The 25,089-nt window shown below is 42.8% G+C and overlaps 1 long non-coding RNA gene across 1 annotated transcript; it reads right to left on the bottom strand.

Annotated features, from left to right (window-relative positions):
* On the bottom strand, positions 1–24,529 carry LOC126203149 (uncharacterized). The gene is made up of 4 exons (XR_007540229.1): positions 24,369–24,529; positions 8,975–9,225; positions 596–4,313; positions 1–372 (listed from the first exon to the last, which is right to left on the bottom strand). It is a non-coding gene; the product is annotated as an uncharacterized LOC126203149 (long non-coding RNA).
* Positions 24,530–25,089: the final 560 nt, after the last annotated feature.

Here is a 25,089-nt window from a genome sequence, read left to right as displayed (position 1 = left end):
GTCGTATTAATGAATTTTATTACAAAAAGTAAACGACAATACTTTGACAATTACACAGATGTGTCGCAAGCAAAGGGCGACATACAAAATAAGCAAGCTTCTTCAGTATTAAACAATTCCAAGTCTGTGCTACATAGAGAGTACAAGCGAGGTGACTAGAGCTACGCTGCTATCGAAGTCGCTCATCCTGAAGCTGCTACTGAACTGGGCTGCCACCAGTCGGTCGCAGCACTTATGTCCTCTTCACACAGGGGCCACTGCTGTCGCGTTGTCGTCCTGGAGAGGGGTCGGTCAGCGTGCGATTGGCTGACGTCTTCTAACAGCCATCTATTCTCTATCGTTCCCGCCGGCGCTTGACTTTACACCGTAACACTATGGACACATCGAGATTACAAAATAAATTGTGTAAATACTGTAAGACTAATGAATGAAAAAGGAACAGAGGACTAATAAACGAAAAACTAATTGTATTGGCACAGCCTACTTGGCATCAGTGAAGACTGTAATACGTTTTGTAAAGTAACCTACATTTCTCAAGGAAAGCACGTCAAAACAAGTTAAATAAATCATAATTTCCATTTTTTTGTAAATTTACCTTTTGCACGTATCCCCGGGGATACGGAGGTCAACTGCGAGTGGTGACGCATATAGCAGTTCATTGTTAATAGCAGAGCTTCTTGACCCAGCGGCACTCGTAATACTGGTTGATATTGCTTGGCAAATCGCTCGTGTGCGGCGGGATGAGGCAAGCGGCCAATTGCAGCAATATCACATGCGGCAGATCTCTGTGCTCCGTCGTTCCCGAGTGGGGCCGCGTAGGCAGCAGTTTGATGACGTCACGATCCAACCGTTGCATGGATACGTGTAAATAGTGCGGCTTCTTGACCTTGTCTCAGTTTGAAGCAAACGCGCGAGCTCTGCTACTGCACTGTTTCGCCCGCCAGGAACGTTATGGAGAGCGACTCAGAAATGAAGCCAACACTGTTTGGAGAGTACGAGAAACAGCTCGCCGCCACACAGTGCAAAAACCACCAAAACACACGGTGTCTTGCAAAATTTGGCTGCAATTGGGAACTACAATATATCTGCATTTACTGTTAATGGTAGTGGTGAGTGATCGTATGTAGGAGTCCTGGCCAAAACTGATGGATCGGAGTACGTTAACGACATTAAAAGACACATGAAAAATCTGTTTATAAAACCCAGTTCCACCTGGATCTGCTTAAAAAGGATTGTTACATTGTATCTAAATGTTCTGGACTGGATTCTGTGCACCTACTAACAGAACAACTACTGGCAGAGCTTAAAAGCAACAAAATAATAACATTTAATGGTAGTTCTATACGGAAATTCCACAAGGACGAGCAGCAGAAGCGTTGGTTGTGTACACCCAGGAACATGTGGAGTGTTATAACAACGGCTTTACGCTGGATATAAAAGGTAAAATTAAACTCTCTGAATGCTCTCGGCTAGAAGATTGGCAGGAAGGAACGGAACTAACTGTTAGAGACATAAAATAGATATCACACAGGAAAAAAATGAAAAACATATTGGTATTCAAGAAAATACTTTATTTGTACCTGTCGAGTTACTTATGGAGAAAGAAGATTCCAATGTAGATTTAAATAATAAGTTACAATTAGGTTGGGTGTTATTAAAAATACACCAAATAAACATAAATAAAGGGTTATTTTCTGAATGTGAATGTGTATGTAGGAATTAATAAAGATTTTGTACAAGGAAGAATATTCACTTGTCACATTCGCTATCCTACCAAGGATTCATAAAAATTTTCCTATTTCAGATGATCTACGTGTATGTCTTTCAGATGGGGGTAGTGTATAGATCTGTAGTCTTGAAAAGTAGCCGAAACTATGTAACAGAAAATATTACAAACCTCATTTCAACCTACATGAATATAATATCGCACAATTGCCTAATTAAGACGCGTAGGATTCCCCTGATTTACTTTGTACACTACTGGCCATTAAAATTGCTACACCACGAAGATGACGTGCTACAGACGCGAAATTTAACCAACAGGAAGAAGATGCTGTGGTATGCAAATGATTAGCTGTTCAGAGCATTCACACAAGGTTGGCGCCGGTGGCGACACCTACAACGTGCTGACATTAGGAAAGTGTCCAACCGATTTCTCATACACAAACAGCAGTTGACCAGCGTCGCCTGGTGAAACGTTGTTGTGATGCCTCGTGTAAGTAGGAGAAATGCGTACCATCACGTATCCGACTTTGATAAAGGTCGGACTGTAGCCTATCGCGATTGCGGTTTATCGTATCGCGACATTGGTGCTCGCGTTGGTCGAGAACCAATGACTGTTAGCAGAATATGGAATCGGTGTGTTCAGGAGGGCAATACGGAACGCCGTGCTGGATCCCAACGGCCTCGTATCACTAGCAGTGGAGATGACAGGCATCGTATCCGCATGGTTGTAACGGATCGTGCAGCCACGTCTCGATCCCTGAGTCAACAGATGGGGACGTTTGCAAGACAACAACCACCTGCACGGAGAGTTCGACGACGTTTGCAGCAGCATGGACTATCAGCTCGGTGACCATGGCTCGGTGACCCTTGACGCCGCATCACAGACAGGAGCGCCTGTGATGGTGTACTCAACAACGAACCGGGTGCACGAATGGCAAAATGTCATTTTCTCGGATGAATCCAGGTTCTGTTTACAGCATCATGATGATCGCATCCGTGTTTGGCGACATCGCGGTGAACGCACATTGAAAGCGTGATGGTATGGGGTGCCATTGATTACACGACTCGGTCACCTCTTGTTCGCATTGACGGCACTTTGAACAGTGGACGTTACATTTCAGATGTGTTACGACCCGTGGCTCTACCCTTCATTCGATCCCTGCGAAACCCTACATTTCAGCAGGATAATGCACGACCGCATGTTGCAGGTCCTGTACGGGCCTTTCTGGATACAGGAAATGTTCGACTGCTGCCCTGGCCAGCACATTCTCCAGATCTCTCACCAATTCAAAACGTCTGGTGGCCGAGCAACTGGCTCGTCACAATACGCCAGTCACTACTCTTGATGAACTGTGGTATAGGGTTGAAGCTGCATGGGGAGCTGTACCTGTACACGCCATCCAAGCTCTGTTTGACTCAATGCCCAGGCGTATCAAGGCCGTTATTACGGCCAGAGGTGGTTGTTCTGGGTACTGATTTCTGAGGATGTATGCATCAAAAGTGCGTGAAAATGTAATCACATGCCAGTTGTAGTATAATATATTAGTCCAATGAATACTCGTTTATCATCTGCATTTCTTCTTGGTGTAGCAATTTTAATGGCCAGTAGTGTATGTAGCACATAGAAGTGCCGTGATTCCCTGGAGGAGGGGAAGGAGATTAATGGGGTTGACCATGAACATAAGTCGCCCAAGTGTGTAACCTGAGAGTGGAAGTGACACTGAGATATGGTCGTTGTCTTAGCTTGAACTCACCCTGCTACCCTACTGATAATATCTAGTCACTTGATAATGTTAATTTCTTCTGCAGTTAGCACTATAAATCGTTCCGTCGAGTAACAGTCGTATATATTCTCAACAACCTCAGAAACGTTGCATTGATATGTTGTCACATATTAGTAAATCTGTAATTACGTTGGTGTAGGTTCTAGCACTCAAACAACATTAATTTCACTCAGGTTTTAGATCTTAACACTAGCTTGTGATATACAGGAAGCCAAGAATACGTAAGAAAAAGCAGCACTTTTGCACTGTTGCTGCTCATTGCAGTTGTAAACGGGGAGAATGGGATGAAATAACATGATCTAATGCGTAATAATTTCTAACATTTTATTTCAGACTTTAACATGTGTTTAGGGAAAACAGTTGCTCGAGAGAGATTAAAAGGGAAACACATGTCATAACAAAATGTAAACAATTAATGCCACATTCCCAGACTGGAGGGAAGGTTTGGATTTATCCCTCCAGCTACAAGAGTAAACGAAAATCAGGAAAGAGTCTGTTTTGTTATTGCTGCCAGAACCCTGATGAAGGTTAGTCAGCGACGAAACATACCCTTTGTTTGCGAACATGCTTTGCATACTCAACACGATTAATGATAAGCAGAAGCTTTGAGCATGGATGACGCTACTATGAACAGTAATAGGAAGAGTGTGCGTTCATATTCTGATCCAGCACAAAGTATTAGTTTGCCAGGACGTTACATCATTTAAATAGCACGACGACTTGTCAGTATATTTATCGCAACAAAAATATTACCGCAGTTATTACACTTCTTCACCAAGTTTGTCCACAGATTCTGTTCAGTTCCTGAAAGCAAAAAGAAATAAATATTAATATTCGAGAGGGAATGACGATAGGAGTTTGGTTCTTTAGTGCTGTCCCTCTGCACAGACTGTGATGTCGCAGCCCATGTTTAGGACTTCAAAGTTAAGTGCGATTTAACAAAATATACACTCTCACTGTAATTATAGGACGTTCAGTTTTTATGGAATTAGTTAATGCCTAAAGTGTTCAATTAATTAATTGAGCTGGATGCAACACTATTTACTGCATGCTAATTAAAAAATGCTACAGTGTGGATACAGTTCTGAAAGAGAGATGACAGTAATGTAATACATAAATATCCGCTATCACGTTGGTAAGCGCATCTACTGCAAATAATCGTAAACATCGTGAAAAAAGTCTTTACATTCCAGTGGTTGACTGAGATTAAAAATATTCAATGGGCTGCTCAGCTGCTTTGCCAAAATTACGATAGAGACACGTGTTGTGTGTGATTGCAAGTTCTTGTCTACGATAGGACGAGGCTTAAGAAATGCACAGAACAACCGTCTCCTAAGGCAGGCAATGCCATCTGCCAGAACCAGCTAATGTATGCCCATACTTGCTCATGGAGGAGCAACAGTAGTGGTGAGTGCTCCCTTCGGAGCGACCACCAAGCAGTAGGGGATGTGTAGTTCGACACTTGAAGCCTATGTATGAAATCGAGAGCTATTCGTTTATTAAGGTCCGATCGGTCGTGAAGCGGAAACCACAGTGTAAATCCGGTGAAGTTTTGCAGATATGTGTTGGGCAACATCTAAGAAGCCCATCGATCATGTCACGTCAGTCTTTTCAGTTGTGAGCGCACAGTGAGCACTTAAAAATGCGTTGAAAATAGTTTCTCCTGCCAAGTATGATTGCACATTGAGAGAATTCGCCTAATTTGATGCAGCCCATATAACGTAACTGCCATGCATTTCCTTCTTCTGCAGGGGCAATAAAGACACTTCTGCAAAGTTTTTGAAGGGAAGTGTTTGATCACCCACCATGCAGCCCGGAATTAGCTACCTCTGAGTTTTATCTCTGCTCGCATAAACCGCTGGCTATGAAGACGACATTTTGGCACTGACATCGAGCTGCAGACCAGCGTAGATAATTGGCAGAAGGCACCAATGGCTGCCTTCTATGATGAGCGTATTGGGAAGTTGGTACGACGTTACGACAATTGTCTAAATCGAAGTGGTTATTTCCACTGTGGTTTCAATTTCGCGGAGATCCCACCTTCATAAAGGGACAGTCCTCGTACAGATCTCACATAGCTTGTAAGCTACGACTAGCAAGTCTGGAAATGATTTTACTAACGAGATGTGTCAGCATGATTACTAATTCGACAAATATGGACATAAAAATTCAGTAGTTTATCACTAGGATACCGAAAAAGAAATACTCGCAAAAACAAGTGATCAACATGAAAAAAACAAGTATAACCACACTGTGTGTGACAGTGCTGTAAATTGCAACACAAATCTAAATACGACATGAAATACATAATCATACTTTTCGATTTGATGCAAGAATTTGAAAACTGATGTCGGATTTTAGGTAAAATAATCAAAATATTTGTATTTATACGGTACATTTTACAAACAATATAGATACGTTGTCAGAATATTTTCAGATAGAATGCATAGAGTTGCAATGTGACATCCTTATAATTTACCTTTGTTGGACTTTTACAAATTATACCTGTCCAGAGACAAATGTTTCTTATATGTATCATATTTGTTCGGAAACACGTACGTTTATGAACAATTATTTTTAAGAGTAAACCACACAAAGAGTAAAAATGGAGCCAAAATCTTAGATGTACACCTTGAAAACACCCTGAGAATTTGCAACCACTTCCATCAAACATGATATTGAAACATTAGTTTCCCAAATTCGAAGTCTAATGTCAAATTAATTTTGTGATTTGTAAATAGTTTTATATAGAATTATTAATGAAATACCATATATAAAATGTCAAATTAATTCAATCTTATCTTTTTTAGAATAAAGAATTATAAGTTAATGAATTTCAAATTACTTCAATGGGTTAACTCTATACTTCCGACCGTCGTCCTTTGCCCTCCTCCCTCTCCTTTTTCCCCCAGCGGTTACTGTTGCCGTAAGTACCGGGTGATCAAAAAGTCAGTATAAATTTGAAAACTTAATAAACCACGGAATAATGTAGATAGAGAGGTAAAAATTGACACACATGCTTGGAATGACATGGGGTTTTATTAGAACCAAAATGCAGGATGGCGCTCGACACCATATTGCTAGACGCGTGAAAGATCTCTTGCGCGCGTCGTTTGATGATGATCGTGTGCTCAGCCGCCACTTTCGTCATGCTTGGCCTCCCAGGTCCCCAGACCCCAGTCCGTGCGGTTATTGGCTTTAGGGTTAGCTGAAGTCGCAAGTGTGTCGTGATCGACCGACATCTCTAGGGATGCTGAAAGACAACATCCGACGCCAATGCCTCACCATAACTCCGGACATGCTTTACAGTGCTGTTCACAACATTATTCCTCGACTGAATGATGGTGGACACATTGAGCATTTCCTGTAAAGAACATCATCTTGACATGTGGAATAATCGGGTCTGCTGCCGGATGTTTGTGTCGCTCTGGCACAATATTTCGGCCACGTAACTCGTTGCCTTCTTCAGATGCTACCTGAGACTGCCGTGTTGGAGGATCTTGTCCAGAGGGAGCACCGGGGGAGAAACAACACATTACAGGCAGCGCCAGGCGGGCGCGGACGCCAAAGAGAGCACCCAGCGCCCTCTGGGCATAAATACTGGACAAGATCCTCCAACACGGCAGTCTCAGGTAGCACCTGAAGAAGGCAACGAGTTACGTGGCCGAAATATTGTGCCAGAGCGACACAAACATCCGGCAGCAGACCCGATTATTCCACATGTCAAGATCTCGCCGGGAAAGCCTGAAGAGTTACAACATCATCTTTGCTTTGTCTTACTTTGTTATCCTAATTATTGCTATTCATATCAGATGAAGCGCCATGTGTCGGACATTTTTTGAACTTTTGTATTTTTTTGATTCTAATAAACCCCCATGTCATTCCAAGCATGTGTGTTAATTTGTACCTCTCTATCTACATTATTCCGTGATTTATTCAGTTTTCAAATTTATACTGACTTTCTGATCACCCGGTATATTATGTACTGCCCAAAAATATTCGTCTTCTCCCAGCGTGTCCCAGGTAAGCTAAAAGGACGAATACCCCTGCTCTATCCGGACTGAGATCTGTGTTCATTTTCTCCATCCATTTTCTTCTTTCCCCATAGCATATTCTCATTGATTCGTCAGTTGCGCATTTTGTAGCCATTGGAGAATGCCATTAAAAACCCAAGGCTTGCAATAGTGATCCTGCATCCGCTAAAAAAAATTCCACAGAAACATAAGGATCAGAATTTCATATCTGGTTGTCAAGTGCGTCTGATAGCGACAAAATTTTTTCCTACTATAACTCAGTTCACACTCAATCACGTGCAAGTGTTCCACCCTGTCACTGTCGTTTTCCAGGGACGGATATTTGCTACGTCTAGCTGGACAGCTTTCATAGCGCTGTAGCGCTACGATAAAGACGCAAGTTGCTCTTTAGATACAATTTCTTTACTATTTAGCAAAATTTGTTCAGAGTCCAAGCTGAACTACAGGTTCACCTTTTTACCATCTGGAAAACTGAGTTCAGAGGTCGGATGAAAGCAAGGACAAACCATCTGTTGTGTACATAGTTCCGCGTAGTCAGCGCGTACACAACTTTCCCACTAGAGCGCGCCCCGCTACGCACAACAGCGCAGCGCAGCGCTCGTCCGTCTCCACACTACGAGATGGCGCTGTCTTAGAGACGGACCAAATTCTGCTTCCGCCGATCCGCGTATTAATATGTAACGCAGCCAATGAGATTGCTGCTAACGTAGAACCTTTTCTCCTCGCGGATCACACTCGCGCAGTGATACCTGACCGCGCGAGGTATTATAACGAGTGTACAGACCTCCGATCAGTCAGTCTGCATTAGTCTGTACCAGTCTGCATTTGTCTGCACCAGTCTGTAACAGTCTGCATTAGTCTACATTAGTCTGTAGTCAAGTTTCAGTCTGCGCCTAATAAGATTATCATATTCCTGTACATAGCCATGAAGAGAAATGTATAGACACTTTGTCAAATATCAGAGATATGTGAGAATAAGATTAACGTACCAAGACCAAAGGAACTTCAGATTGTCAATTGTAAATAGCATCCAGAACCAAGTTAAGTAATTTTATGTTGATATTATTTTAATAAATGTGTGTGAAAATTCTGTTTAAAGTTGGTCACCGTCAATCTGCTACTCTAAGTGTGTAAGTGGCATTTCTATCGTCTGACCTAACGTCAGAAGATAAACACGCTACGATAAGACCACGAGACATATTGCTGACACTCGCCTATTTCGTTAGAGCGAGAAGTCAAATAATCTGATGGTGTGTGTACCGAAGGTCTTACAGTACGCACACCACACCATCTCCAACAACAACAAGCCTAGTACAGCACTGCGGTGTATTGCAAACAACCTTTTGTTGAAAGCAGCTCTACCGTACTACTTAGCAGTTCTTTCTTACTTCTAGACATAAGTAGTAAATACAATACACTAAGGATACAGACCTGAGGAACAGCACCGAATGTTTTAGTGGGAAAGTACACAACCGCGGCGTGACCTCTTGTAGCCGGCCCTACACGGCCTGTTGAAGGGCCGGCCGGCACGCTGTCTACGTCCCTTGCTCTGGTCGGCTGTCTCACTGAGGGAGACTTCGCTGGCAGCCTCGTCCTGCGCCACTATGGGCGCGTTCAGCACTGTATCTGTATCATCCACGAGGATCACTTCCTCAGCTGGGACTTCTGCAGCAACCTGTTCTCTAACAGACAAGCAGAACAGAAAAAAAGATGTTAATAGCAATACCGCACAGGGTGTTCATAAATGAATATCGGGGTTTTAACGCTTTATAATATTTATTACATTAAACTTACAGTCATAAATGATATGTCAAATGAAAGAGCAACTCAAACAGTTGTTTCTTAAAATACATCATAGTCGCCGTTGACTATAATACACTCATTGTTACTATTGCAATTTCGGCCTTATGCAAAAGTTACATTCTGTCAGAATATAAAACTATCTGACATGAGTACATGTCGTCATCAAAATGCAGCCTTTTGATGATGACATGTACTCATGTCAGATAGTTTTATATTCTGACAGAACGTAACTTTTGCAGTGTTACTTGAAAATGGCCATATAAGGCTGAAATTGCAATAGTAATAATAAATATTTTATACAGTCAACGGTGACTATGATGTCTTTTAAGAAATATTATATGTCTGTGAATCCCAACCATGAGAAGTTAATCAAACAGTTGTGTTTCGCACCAGTGCGCATGTGGAGCGCGCAATGTTTCCGCGCTTACTTCAATTACTTCGCTGTATCCAAGCACTGGATAGGCCGCAAGGGGCCTAATGACAGGGCTTGCTTTGCATGAGCTCTACGTTCACCCGACCTAACGCTGTGCGGTATTTTCCTTTGAGGTTTCATCAAGGATCGTGTGTACGTGCCTCCGCTACCAGCAGACCTCCCTGAATTAAGGAACCGGATTGAAGCAGCTGTTGCTACAATAACTGAAGACACACTTATCAACGTTTGGAAAGAACTAGGCTATAGACTTGATGTGTGCCGTGTGACAAATGGTGCTTACACAGAACATTTATAAGGTTCTTGGTAAAACTGTTTGAGTTGCTCTTTCGTTTGACATATCATTTATAACTGTAAGTTTAATATAATAAATATTATAAAGCGTTAAAACCCTGATATTCATTTAAAAAACACAGTGTATAGTGTGTACCAATAACTAAGAACAAATTCGTTTCTGATACCGTCTTCCAAAACTGAAAACATGAATGGATGTTTCGCAATACTCCTCTAGTGCAACTTTCAGTTAACGTAGATCTGTTACTGAATATAGGTTCCGACTTTTATGCAGAGCACTGTTTTTTCTTGTTACTCAAACATGTTTAGGCACCCCTGTGCCATCATCCGTGGATTTCGTTTATTGAAGAACTTGATTTTACATTATGCGGTTTTGCAGAAGCATCTGTATGGCGTCCTGCACTGATATCGTGTCGTGTTTTGTTGTGACTGATCCTTCTTTTTTCGCGTACTGAGGGCACTGTACACACGTATTAAATGTACTTCTTGTACTTTCGGTTTTGAAAACGCCTTTACACTTTGCAAAATGCGGTGTACGTGATGTTATACTGGTTAGTATTAATGTTCGAAAATATTAGCCAAAAATGTCCATTTATACGTCGACAAACACTATGGCAGCGGCTTACTCGTTTATATAACAGTAGCCGCTTCCATCTTTATTCAAAGCGTAAGCAATAATTGTTTGCAATTTACTACAGTGGTATGTGGTTCAAATGGCTCTGAGCACTATGCGACAGCTGAGTTCATCAGTCCCCTTCCCGCATCTCGTGGTCGTGCGGTAGCGTTCTCGCTTCCCACGCCCGGGTTCCCGGGTTCGATTCCCGGCGGGGTCAGGGATTTTCTCTGCCTCGTGATGGCTGGGTGTTGTGTGATGTCCTTAGGTTCGTTAGGTTTAAGTAGTTCTAAGTTCTAGGGGACTGATGACCATAGATGTTAAGTCCCATAGTGCTCAGAACCATTTGAACCATCAGTCCCCTAGAACTTAAACCTAACTAACCTAAGGACACTACGGCAGAGGCAGGACTCGAACCAGCGACCGTAGCGGTCGCGCGGTTCCAGACTAAAACGCCTAGAACCGCTCGGCCACAGTGGCCGGCTACAGTGGTATAGAGGAAGTGGAAACGAACCAGTTAATAAAGGACACTTGTGTTCCATTAATTCGGGGAACTGCCACAAAAGGGCTAACAAAGACGACCTAAGCAACGGTGCATAAGCGGCATACGTGATTTTCAGTATTCTCTCGCTGTCTGCGCGGAAACCATTGGCCCTAGAGAAAAAACGAAATGGACTTTTTTTGTAGGAAATTTAATGCAGTTTAATTTCGTACTGGGACACGTTTTGCTAGATGCCGCGGTTTTCGATCTACTCAAGAAAAACGTGATAACGTGGCCTTCAAAGCACCCATGTTCTCACACACCCTTTTAGCGCCTCCCCCCCCTTCCCCCGGACCCCCCCCCCCCTCCCCCCCGCAGCGCCACCTCACCCGAGCAGGATTCCTAGTATGTTGTTCGTGGTACTCCATTCTACCACTGTACTAAAACATGCTACTACACAAATTATTTTCCGTATTCAAAGTGTTGGTCTTCACTGACTGGGCTATCAGGCCACCGGCTATTTCGTGTAGTAAAATTTACACATACGTCAGTTTTACAGTTTATAAGTGGACGAACAGACAATATGCAGAAAATATACAGCAAGAAAGGTCGAATATGAGAAATAATTCGTGTGGACGCAAATGTTTATGCAATGGTAGGAGTGAGCGTCATGAACAACTTACTAAAAATCCTGACAGGTGGGGGTGAGTGTGAATCTGGCGGTGTGGCTGAAAGCCACTTTGGCACGTGTTTCTTGAATAACTCAAAAACCGCGATTTCTGACGCAAATGTATCCCAGCATTTCCTACAAAAGAGGTGCTATTTTTTTTTCCCTCTGCGACCAATAGCTTGGGCGCTGAGAACGAGATAATACTGAAAACCTTGCGCACCGTGCATGCGCTGTAACTCAGGTGTTTTTTATAGATCAATATATGTTGGTTTCCCCACTCGATAGATCACAGATGTCATATATCAAATTGTTATACGTTGTACATATCCTGTATAACAGTGGCCGCTAAAACTGCAAAATCGCGAAGAAGACTTTCAATGAACGTCAAGATAAGCACTTCAGTGCAAACGCATGCCATACGAATGAGTAACGCCATCTACATTGCGTATATAAGAAATGATTACGTGGTGAGTCTTTCACTCAGAAATCGTATTTGAATATTGGCCTCTTGTAAGAAAATCGCGTTATGCCTGGTATAGGAAGGAGAAACGTGTTACCACAGTGTGCCGAAAATCGAGAGGGCAGAATCGTGACCTATGGAGACTCCGGTTTATCATTCTGCGACATAGCTGCTCGCTATGGTCGGGACTCCATGACGACCAAGTGAATGTGGAGTCGATCGTTCAGCAGGTCCATACAGCATCTCAGCGGCTCCACTCGAAAAATGCCCTAAAGGGCGGACACACACTGATCCAATCAAAAGTATCCATACATCTGTTCTCGGACATTTATATGAAGGGTGTCGACCCTTTATGGCGATTCAGTCTGTTGGTGAGACCTCCAACGAGGTGTCTGGACGTCTGTGGAGGAAAGGTAGACCATTCTTTCTCAAGTACCGAAACCAGAGGATGTTGGACGCTGTGCCTGGAGCGAAGACGACTCTTATCTGTCTGCCATTGGGCTCAGGTCGGGACACCGAGTAGGGCACTTCATTTCAGAAATGTTACTGCCCAAAAACCACTGCCGCACCGATGCTGCGCTAAGACATGGTGCATTGCCACACTGATTCAAACACTTCTCGTCTCCGAAATGTTGCTCTACTGTACGAAGAACACAGTGCGGTGAAATGTGTTCATATTCTTACGCAATTGGCGCTTAGTTAGTTAGTTAAGTGTTCCATTGATCAATCTCATGGTAACCGTTATGATGTGTAACGTGTCAAGTGCATAAGAAATGGACACATGAATGAAGGTTTTTTTTGATTTTTATTACCTACCCTATTCTCTTAAATTGCACAGAATGCGTGTATTATAACTATAGATTTATTTATTCCTGTTCAAGGATTCATTTGTGGTATAGAAGGAGTTGTCAAGGAGATATGATTTCAATTTAGTTTTAAAATTGTTACTGCTGTGTGTTTTATTTTATCTGGGTTATCGGAAAGTTTTACAGAAGTATATTTTACCCCTTTCTGTGCCAAAGATAGGTTAAGTAGAGGATAGTGTAAGTCTTTTTTTTCTTCTGGTACTATAAACGTAAATGTCACTGTTGTTTTTAAACTGGTCCATGTTGTTGAGAACAAATTTCATTATTGAGTGAATGTACTGTGAGGCTGTTGTAAGAATTCCTAACGTTTTGAAGAGATGCCTACAAGATGTGCCAATGTGAGCCCCACACATTGTTCTAACCATTTTCTTTTGAGCAGTGAACACTTTTGCCTAAGTGTTGAGTTACCCCAAAATATTATTCCGTATGACATCGGAGAGTGAAAGTATGCAAAATATGTAGCTTTCTGATTTTTATATCCTCAAAATTAGCAGTTATTCTGATTGCAAAAGTTGTTGAACCTAGTCGCTTTAGGAGATCCAAAATATGAACTTTCCAATTAAGATTCTGATCTAAATGTACACCCAAAGACTTAGTATGCTCTACCCTGGCTACTGATTTCTGTTAATGTGTTATATTCATTGAAGGAACTGTACTCCTTGCAGTAGCAAATTGAATGTACTGTGTTTTTTCAAAGTTGAGAGCAAGCCCTTTCGCAGAAAACCAATCAATAACTTTTGCAAACACATTATTTGTGTCTTTTTCTATTGGATTTTCTTTAGCAGGATTAATAATGATGCTTGTATCATCAACAAACAGTGTCAGTTTAGCTTCTTGTTCTAGATAAGAAGGGAGGTCATTCACATATATCAAGAACACAAGAGGACCCATGATCGAACCCTGTGGAATACCCAATACTGTTTCACCCCAGTTAGATGAAGTGGGAACTCATATGCTGTTCCATTTATACCATAGAATTGTAATTTCTGTAACATAATATGGTTCACACAATTGGATAAGCCACAGAAAGTTCCTATTGGTGACATTTTACTATTTAAAGACTCTATTACGTGGGCAGTGAAACTGTATATTGCTGTCTCAGTGGAACAGCATTTTTAAAATCCAAACTGTGATTTACAAAGTAACCCATTACTGCTAAGGTGGCAACCACATTTCAGTACATTACTTTCTCGACAATTTTTGAAAACGCTATGAGCAAGGATGCTGGCCGGTAATTATTGAGATCTGTGGTGTTCCCTTTTTTGCAGAGAGACTTGACAATGGCATATTTTAACCTGTCTGGGAAAATACCTTCAGTTAGTGATGCATTACAGATGTGACTCAGAACACCAACTGTAACTGCTACACATTGTCCTAATATCTTGTTAGAGATGTCTTGTACTCCAACAGAATACTTATTTTTCAACGATTTAATGATTTTCCTTAATTCACAAGAGGTTCTTAGCTGAACATTAGTCTGAATAGGATTTCTCAAAACTGACCCTTCCATGTACTGCTTGGCTTTTTCTTTTGAACTCTTCTCATCAATTTTTTCACCTAAACTTAAGAAATGGTTGTTAAATACATTAGCTACTTGTGCACTGTTGGTTAAGATGGTCTCATTCCTTTAATAGGAATACTACCTACCCCAGTGGCTACTTTTCCTGTCTCTCTTCTAATAACATTACTTAAGCGCAGTAAGGGGACCACGCCCTAACCACAAGAAACACCGCCATACCATAATACCAACTCATCTTTTCTTCACTGTTGGCAAGTAACGTTCTCCAGGCATTCTCCAAACCCTAACCCTTCCATCGGATTAACATAAGGTCCAGCATGATTCATCACTCTCTAAATCACACGTGTCCAGTCATCCTCTGGCCACCTCAACCCTCACTTAGTGTTGGTCACAAAACTGTGTGACTCACGAAGAGCTGCTAGACATTGTACCCCCTTTTTTAACTCCCTACACACGGTCATTGAGCTAGCTGAACTGCTGGTAGCAATTTGGAATTCACGAGTGATTCCTTCAACTAATTTAATTCGATTTTTTTTTAATCGCATTCTGTGATGCTCGACGGTCCCTTTTCGTCAGTACATGAGGTCTGTCTAGCCTTGGTTTACCAGTGGTTGTTCCTTCACCTTTCCACTTCACAATCATATCACCAACAGCGACTACAGATGGGTTCAAATGTCCCTAATGGAATTGTTATTCAGACGACATCCAATGGTTAGTCCACGCTCGAACCCACCGACCTCTCCTGAATAACTCATTCTACAGTTAATCTTTCTCTACAGAGAGCACGATATTCTCCCAATACTGTTGTACTGAATGATCTGCCTCACATGACATCTAGTGGTTAAATGCGCAATACATAGGGGTGTCCGGATACTTTTGATCAGAGCATGTATTAGTCGTTAGGTCATTCAGAATCGAACTATCATTGCACGTACCCTCAGTAGGAAATGGGCTTGTTTGCAGTTACACGCGTGTCAGCAAGGACAGGCCGACGACGGCCGGAGCATCGTGGATTGTTAGCACTGCGAACATTGTTGTTCTTTCCCTTACAGAGAGAGACTCGCAGACCGAGGTACACTCGACAACAAGACTGAACACAGGAGCGGCGCCACATCCTTTTTTCCCACTACTTTGCTGTTTCCAGGAATTGTCCATAGAATATTCTTCAGTACGGCGAATTCTCTAGTATGATCTCCAATACCACCCTTACAAAGATTTATTAACATAGCAGCTGAAAGAAGCCGAACTTGAGAAAAGATGACGTTTTGTTGACTGGTTTCAGAGACGACGACACGAAGACGACGGTTTTGCGAGGATGATGTTTGGTTTGTAGGGCGCTCAACTGCGCGGTCATCAGCGCCCATACAAAGTCCCAATCTTCACACAGTCCAATCTAGTCACTTCCACGAATTATGATGAAATGATTACGACAACACAATCCTCGGGTAGATAAAATCCCCAACCCGGCCGGGAATCGAACCCGGGACCCCGTGATCCAGAGGCAGCTACTCTATCCACTAGACCACGAGCTGCGGACAGGTTTTGCGAGGAACATCATCTTAAGTAACGAGGTGCACATCCACTAAAGGGGATTTTTGAATAAACAGAACTGATTCAAGCGAAGGAAATGTATCCACAGCGACTGACGGTTTGGTGTGGCTTTTGGATGAGTTGTATCACTGACCTTTATTTTTTGAAGATGAAACAGGAAAAGCTATGACAGTTAACAGAGACTCACACCAGGCGATAATAAGAGAGTTTTCGTGGCCTCGTTTCAGTGGGAGGGACGTTCAAGAGTTATGGTTTCACCAAGATTGTGCGAAACAATTGAGTTGCTCCACGAGCGGATTCCGGATCGCCTCACTTCGCGCAATGGTGGCCAACAATGGGCACCAAGATCATGTGACTTTACCCTGTGTGATTTTTGTCTTTCGTGTTCTCTTAAATCATTGGCACGTGTCAATAAACACCGAAACATCAGCGAGTGAAATGAGGAAACTCGACGTGTTGTGGGGCGTAATACAAGAGGAGCCTTGTCATACAGCTATTGCGAATTTCACAAACAAATTTCTGGCATGGCAGCGCAGTAGAGGAGATCATGTGCCAGACCTCATTTTCCATACTTGAAATGGGAAGGTGCGATGAACATAAGAACGAAGTATTTCACGACGGCCTTGTTATAAACAACATTCTAAGAGTTCTTGCAGTGTCAGTTCAAGGTAGAACCTACGATGGTCTTGTTTACGTATGCATTTTGTTAATGAGATTTGATTAAACAAAGTTCATAATTTGATATATCGAAACTGCACACTTTTTAAAGGACCCTATAAGTTGAACACCGATACGTTGAGATATTCTGTTCTAACTGAATGACTGCGTTGTACCAGCTGACCAATGTCTTTACTTCGCTCGCACTCGATTGAGCTCCGCGCTGAGATGAAATATGATAACCGGTTAAGAAATCCTTAGCAGCTTAAATCTCAACAATGGAAGTACAATAAGCAGAGTTATTATGAAGTCACAAACGTGAAGCCGACACCTGCCATGTTAGTTGCCCAAGCATTAGCTTGTGGGCCGGCCGAAGTGGCCGAGCGGTTCTAGGCGCTACAGTCTGGAATTGCGTGACCGCTACGGTTGCAGTTTCGAATCCTGCCTCGGGCATGGATGTGTGTGATGTCCTTAGGTTAGTTAGGTGTAACTAGTTCTAAGTTCTAGGGGACTGATGACTTCAGAAGTTAAGTCCCTTAGTGCTCAGAGCCATTAGCTTGTGGCGCAAGTGTTTTGATCAAAAATTCCAGCTTCTGATATTTACAAGTTTACTAAGCTGTCCAGTAATAAAGTGTAAAAGCATCACCTTTCATTTGTAGACGCGCGGAGTGGCCGCGCGGTCTCGGGCGCCATTTTACGGATTGCGCGGCCCTACGCGCCGGGGGTTCAAGTCCTTCCTTGGGCAGGGGTGTGTGTGTCGTTCTTGGCATAAGTTAGTTTAAGTTTAAGTAGTGTGTAAGTCTAGGAGCCGATGACCTCAGCAATTTGGTCCGTTAGGAATTCACACACTTTTTTTTCATTCGTAAGAGTACTCGAGCAAGTGATTTTTTTTCCGTACACGTTTGCTCGATACGTTGTTTACTTTTAGTGTAGAGATCATTTGAATATTAAAAAATAGTGTAAGTAATAATTTGCGTGCGCATGATGTTCTGTATGTCAGAGTAGGCACTATACATTACCATCTCAAAAAGACACAAAAGAGGCACACCACCATCGCCAAAGTGAAATCCCGAGTTCAAGTCTCAGTCCGGCACACAGTTTTAATCTGCCAGGAAGTTTCATATCAGCGCACACTCCGCTGCAGAGTGAATATTTCATTCTAGAAATATGTAGTTGTAAATGAGTATAAATTCTCGAAACGCGTTGTGCTAAGCGTGGGAAAATAAGTAACTGGTGCAGTTTTCATTATTTAAATCAAGAGAGACGTGTTTCACAGTCCTGAAGATAAACTAGCGCTCGTAGCACTTAAAATATGCATTTGACAGCGTGTTTACCGGACTTTTTTGTTCTTATTTTGGTTGGTATCAACACGTATGAAAGTTTTTCGGTGGAGTTCTGATTCACCGCGGACATTAGTAAACAGTTAAAACTGCCATCTGGTCCAGATTGAAGGTTGCCTGTGTAACGACTTCCAGAGCCGACAAAAATTTCATTTTCGATATTTCATATAATTACTGCCAGAGTTTAAAAACTTAAATTTCTGTCATAATCATACGTTAAAGGTTTAATACGATAAGTCAAGTATTAACGTTCACCGCACGCAAATTAACCAGACTGTATCATCCTCTGTTTTACGATCAGAGCACACAGCGCATTTCGGCTTCCAACAAACTATGCAACTAATTTCAAACGTTTTCGAAACTTTTTCTTTCTGGCGCCCACCATAGAAAGAAGGATGCTTTATTGAATGATTATATAATAGCGGAACAAACACTGGTATCAGTTACTTCTGTAAAATATCTGGGAGTATGCGTACGGAACTATTTGAAGTGGAATGATCATATAAAATTAATTGTTGGTAAGGCGGGTGTCAGGTTGAGATTCATTGGGAGAGTCCTTAGAAAATGTAGTCCATCAACAAAGGAGGTGGCTGACAAAACACTCGTTCGATCTATACTTGAGTATTGCTCATCAGTGTGGGATCCGCACCAGGTCGGGTTGACAGAGGAGATAGAGAAGATCCAAAGAACAGCGGCGCGTTTCGTCACAGGGTTATTTGATAAGCGTGATAGCGTTACGGAGATGTTTAGCAAACTCAAGTGGCAGACTCAGCAAGAGAGGCGCTCTGCATCGCGGTGTAGCTTGCTGTCCCGGTTTCGAGAGTGTGCGTTTCTTGGTGAGGTATCGAATATATTGCTTCCCCCTACTTATACCTCCCGAGGAGATCACGAATGTAAAATTAAAGAGATTCGAGCGCGCACGGAGGCTTTCCGGCAGTCGTTCTACCCGCGAACCATACGAGACTGGAACAGGAAAGGGAGGTAATGACAGTGGAACGTAAAGTGCCCTCCGCCACACAACGTTGGGTGGCTTGCGGAGTACAAATGTAGATGTAGAAATAACGTCAGGAAAAAAGTTTATCGCTACTTCATTTTCGCTGTTCACGTAGTATAGCTCCAGCATCAACTACGACATTCTAATTTATTACGTCTTTGCTAATATATTTGCAAACAAATTTTGCCGACAGTGTGTACACTCGTATGGACCACTACGTGTACCTGACAAATTATGTCGTTGTACGACACGCAGTTCGCGAGATACGACGTCGTAAACACTGGGATGCATGAAAAATTAACTCATTTGTAAAGTAATCGTAATCAGACGTTTAAAGCTGTTTTGTACAATGGGTGTTTCTTTAAATAATTGCGATTGATGGAAAGGATTACTGGTGGAGTAGAAAAGGTTCTGCAGAAGAGGGGTCTCTTGGTAAGAGAGGCTGTAGCCGCGACTAAAAATGGCAAGACGTGGAGATCGCACGATATCCTCCGTGAGCTAGATCAGGATGGATTCAGTGAGGCGCGTAGTCTCGCGTCTTTTGTGTCAAAATCGCTAAGCTGTGCGGCAAGTTCGACAGCTCGCGCACGGCGAGTTGAGTACGTTCTTTGCCAGTTAGACAGTCTTTGGTTTCCTCCCTTATTGAAGAGAGGAAGTGTGTTGTGCAGAAAGATAGGGGGCGGTTGGGACCGTGCAGTTTTGGTGAATGGTGTGTCCGGTGAAACGTAGGGCTTCCTGGAGAGTAATTGGGCAACACTGGAGACGCACCGTTGTTCTGATGTGAGCGTTTACGGTCGGCGTTTTTCCGAAAAGGGCGCGATTCGGCGAAAGCCACCGGTCTTGTCCCCTTCTGCACTTGGAGACCGGAACACCTTCACCACAGGATTTTGCCGGACACCGATTCAAGAAAGGAACGTCGGTTGGTCGGTTGGTTGGGGAAGGAGACCAGACAGCGTGGTCATCGGTCTCATCGGATTAGGGAAGGATTGGGAAGGAAGTCGGCCGTGCCCTTTCAGAGGAACCATCCCGGCATTTGCCTGGAGTGATTTAGGGAAATCACGGAAAACCTAAATCAGGATGGCCGGACGCGGGATTGAACCGTCGTCCTCCCGAATAAAGGAAGGAAAATTGGGTTTAACGTCCCGTCGACATCAAGGTCATTACAGACGGAGCACAAGCTCAGATTGTGTCAGGGATGGGGAAGGAAATCGCCCGTGTCCTTTCAAAGGAACCACGCCGGCATTTCCATGGTGCGAATTAGGAAAATCACGGAAAACCTAAGTTTGGATGACTAGAGGCGGGTTTGAACCGTCGTTCTCCAGAATGCGAGTTCAGTGTCCTGACCACCGCGCCATCTCGCTCTGTGGGCACCGAGTGAAACCCTTCTTCGGGTTCCTTGGTCGAGGAAAGAGCCCGGTTCCACTTCCTTATGTTTATGATGAGCGTCACTTGTATGTTTTCCAGAGACTTATTGCCTGCTGTTCGTTGTGCTTGAAGCAGCTTGGTGCTGGCTTTCCGCTTGGATTTTCAAACTTTTTGTGCTGCGCTTCCCCATTTTCAATTTAATTTGTTTCTGAAAGGGCTTGTGGCACGTGCTCAAATTGGAAAATTTGCTTAATTGGCTTCTGTCTGGAGTAAATGCTTTTAAGAAACTTTTCGGCACCCATCTTAAGTAAGGTGCAGACTATTGTTTTGGTGATTTAATTTTAAAGCCTAGAAGCCTGTGCCCAATTCTAGGTCATATTTTGTCACAATGTTGATGTTAAGAAAAGAGAACCGCTTTTTTGTGGCAGTGACTTGTTTCTTGCAGCCAGTAAGTTTTTTTTTCCCTTAGATACCACAACAACCATTAGGAGTAATAAATGGAATATTTTATATCATGCTTAAATGATGATAGCGTCTGTTAAATTACTTGCAAAACTCTGAAAGCAATTCCCTGAGGACAACTGAAGTTCTTGAGAACCTCTGATATGATCATTAAGCTAATAAAAGTCATTTGGTACACCTTGGGTTGTAGATGCTAGGTTGAAGGCTGCTTCTGCTTTTATTAAGATTATGGTGTGGCACTTAAGATAATAATAACTTTGGTCCTCGACAGGTAAGTGTGTACCATGCCCAAACCTGTTAACTTTATCTAGCACCGCGAGCCGAGTTAACAGTCAGTGGTGTTTTAATCTTAATATTAATTACTGGATTTCCTTTAGAGTCGCGACAAAGGCTTTGGTTTTACTTAACCTGTTCACTGCTGAAGAGATCTATGTTCTGTACGTTGTAGTGTAGTATCTATCTCCTCCCTCGGTTTGTTGTCACGGGGGCGGGTGGGTCCAGAAGTCTACGTCTGGAGTCTGTTGTGTGGTCTTCGGGTCTGTGTCCTGATCTCACGTGGGACCGGTGTATTACTCCAGGATATATTGTAACTCGACATGACCTTCATTGTAAATTATTAATGTTTAACGTTTTGATGAAGCTTAATTTTTAAAAAATTTAAAGAATATCTAAATTGAAACTTCCTGGCAGATTAAAACTGTGTGCCCGACCGAGACTCGAACTCGGGACCTTTGCCTTTCGCGGGCAAGTGCTCTACCATCTGAGCCACCGAAGCACGACTCACGCCCGGTCCTCACAGCTTTACTTCTGCCAGTATCTCGTCTCCTACCTTCCAAACTTTACAGAAGGTCTCCTGCGAACCTTGCAGAACTAGCACTCCTGAAAGAAAGGATATTGTGGAGACATGGCTTAGCCACAGCCTGGGGGATGTTTCCAGAATGAGATTTTCACTCTGCAGCGGAGTGTGCGCTGATATGAAACCTATCTAAATTGTTTCGCTCCTTGTATTTCACGATTAATGCCTTTCCTTACGGGTGAAACCTCAAGTATAATCTTTAATGTGTTTCGTAAGTTGAGCATTGTATCAACGTTGCTGTTGAGGAAAATACATTATTATTGGTAAATAAACTGTCATAAAGGGTACTTGGCATCAAATAATGTTCAGCAGTTTTCCCCAGCCCTTCCTCTAAGACAGTGGTCGTCAAAGCTTTTTGCTCAAGAGCCAGTATTAAGATAGGGATGACACCTCGGGCCGCATATATACCAAACTTATTATTACTTGGTAAGATATACAAATTGGTATGTTGCAAGCGTCCAGTGGACTAGTTGTGGTAAGGGCGCGATAAGTTGGCGGCAGCTGTCTCCCATGGAGTGATCGTTAAAAATCGGCACCATTCAGACCACTTCGTGTCAGCTGTTCTCTATTTCAGATTGTTGCATCCTCAGCGACCCCAAAGTCGTAGCACAGCTCTGCCTAATGAAGTCTTGTGTTGTCTGTCTGAACGGATGATTAATTGGTTAGTAAAAGTAACTGTACTTATGTTTTAAAGCATTATTCAATACGAGACGCTATGACATATGATTTGAATTTTCTTCTTCTCCTCATTGCCCTGTATGATAAGATCTTTAATGTAATGTTCCCCGCTGAAAGCAAGTATCACATTTGAAGATGACCGTCTCTGTTACGCGCATTCACAAATCCATGTTACTTCCGTCTCAAAATTCATACCGTGGCTCTGAGCACTGTCGGACTTAACTTCTGACGTCATCAGTCCCCTAGACGCTCGCACACTTGAGTTGTCGGTAGTGGAAGACCAAACAATAAAAGATTCTCGCTGTAACATAGCAGTGGCCGCGCTACTTGACCCCTATACCCCTGAGGTAAGCGGCCAACTTTACTTAGCTCATTGACGAATTCATCAACATCGATTAAAATTAAGCACATCTCAAAATCGTACTGGCTGTGTATTTTTTTGTTATGAAGGGAATCGGCTATTACTTGTCAGCTGCATATTGTTATAGAATACGGCTGAGAATCGCGGGCCACACGGATACTTGATTCGGGCCACATGCGGCCTGCGGGCCGCAGTTTGACGACCACTGGTCTAAGACACGTTGGTTCAAAAAAATGGCTCTGAGCACTGTCGGACTTGACTTCTGACGTCATCAGTCCCCTATAGCTTAGAACTACTTAAACCTAACTATCCTAAGGACATCACACACATCCATGGCCATGGCAGGAATCGAACCTGCGACCGTAGCGGTCGCGCGATTCCAGACTGTAGCGCCTAGAACCGCTCGGCCACTCCTAAGATACAAGCGCTTGTTGCCTGTATACGCATTTATATGTACGTGTGTGGTGTTGTCAAATGCCTAAGCACGTTCGCACATGTGTGTGCGCATGTGTGTGTGTGTGTGTGTGTGTGTGTGTGTGTGTGTGCGTGTGTGTGTTGTAATCGTTCTTTATTTACGTGACCATTACGGCACTCCAACCCCAGTTCTCGATACCAGTAATATCGTACTACTTTTCTGCGAAGTAACAGACATATTTTTATGACAATATTCACATTCGGTTTTATTAATGTACAGGTACTCCGATGTATCGATATATTACTGTGATATGGTTCTTCTTTGTATTCATTTCTGTGAGACTGTCATAATCTCTGAATTACTTGTAACCGTTTTGGCGCGAATGCGCACAGAGCAGTCTTTGTTTCACTTCGCAGAAGTTAAGTTGTTATTTCGCTTTGTAAAAGAAAAATCAAGTCTTGTGTTTCGTTAAAGTGGAAATTAAATATATGAAGATTGATACAAAACTGTTTTCTTGATGATGTGACAATTAAGAAGAAGTATATGTGAATTTACAAGAGGTTTAATAAAAATATGGATCGTGAACACCAAGTCAAAAATTATTTCTGCCCTACCATTGTTCTGATCTATGATTGTTTGATCATTAAGAATTTCCTGAAAAACGCATTTGTTAAGTCTTCAAATATTGCTAAAATACAGATCTGGACCTTCTAGCAGTCAAAGTGTAATCACCCTAGAATCAACAAGATGAGCCATGACAACTTCGACGAAATCTACTTGGGAATCCATTCAAGATAAGTGCCAAAATTAATAACTTTTTTACAGTTCATTATTTCCATTCTGACGATACCATCCACAGTCAATAACTTTGTTGTTGCCCGATAAAGCGAACATATGCTGCGTGAGCTACATTATTAATCTGATTTCTAACCTACTTTGCAAGTGGTGGTATTGTTAGAGTGTGTATGTAGGAGTTAGCTGCGTAAGAAGCTTGGCGATGACTGACCAACCTGCGCCGCCTGGCACCGTCCTGAAAGGTGTGGGCCATCGCCAACGCACACACCAACAATACCGCAACGGTACACTCTGTCTTCATGGCTCAAGGCGTTTCACTGTGCGAAGGAACACAGCCTCAAACTGCGACGGCAACGCCCATGCAAGCTGTGAGCGCCGAGGCGTTCATTATCATTCTTACAGGAAACTGTGGCTTCCTGCGTTTCTTTTGTAGCGTTACATCACCTATCACGAGAAATCTCTTGTGGTCCACACCTAAAAAAGAAGGAAAAATAGTCTGCCTCTGACTTCATTTTTATTGATGCCAATGCGTGACCGCATCGAACTACGCTGGTGGAGGTTATCTTGAAATGAGAGGATGTTCGGCGAATGGACTGACCTGCCTGTTCCCCCGAGTGAAATAGCATCCATCATGTATGGCATGTCTTGGAGAAAAGTACTGCAGCCTGTCCACATGCACCAACAACCATCCAGCAGTCAGTTGTTAATGGCGCTCGTGGAGGAGTAGAACATCCTATCACAGAAACTCTTTGGCAACCTAGTGGCCAGCACGGGAGCACGTTGCCGTCGGTGGTGATGAAACACCCTATTAAGAACCGTCTTCCACCCTTTTGTAAAGTGAAGAGGACCATCACAAAACGCGGTGACTTGAGTGCAATTATTGTCTTTGAATAAAAGTGTCATTTCAGTTCGCCTCATTGCGTATTTCTTTCAGCT

This window comes from Schistocerca nitens, chromosome 9, assembly GCF_023898315.1.
Source record: "Schistocerca nitens isolate TAMUIC-IGC-003100 chromosome 9, iqSchNite1.1, whole genome shotgun sequence".
NCBI lineage: Eukaryota > Metazoa > Arthropoda > Insecta > Orthoptera > Acrididae > Schistocerca > Schistocerca nitens.
This window is presented reverse-complemented; position numbering and strand designations above follow the sequence as displayed.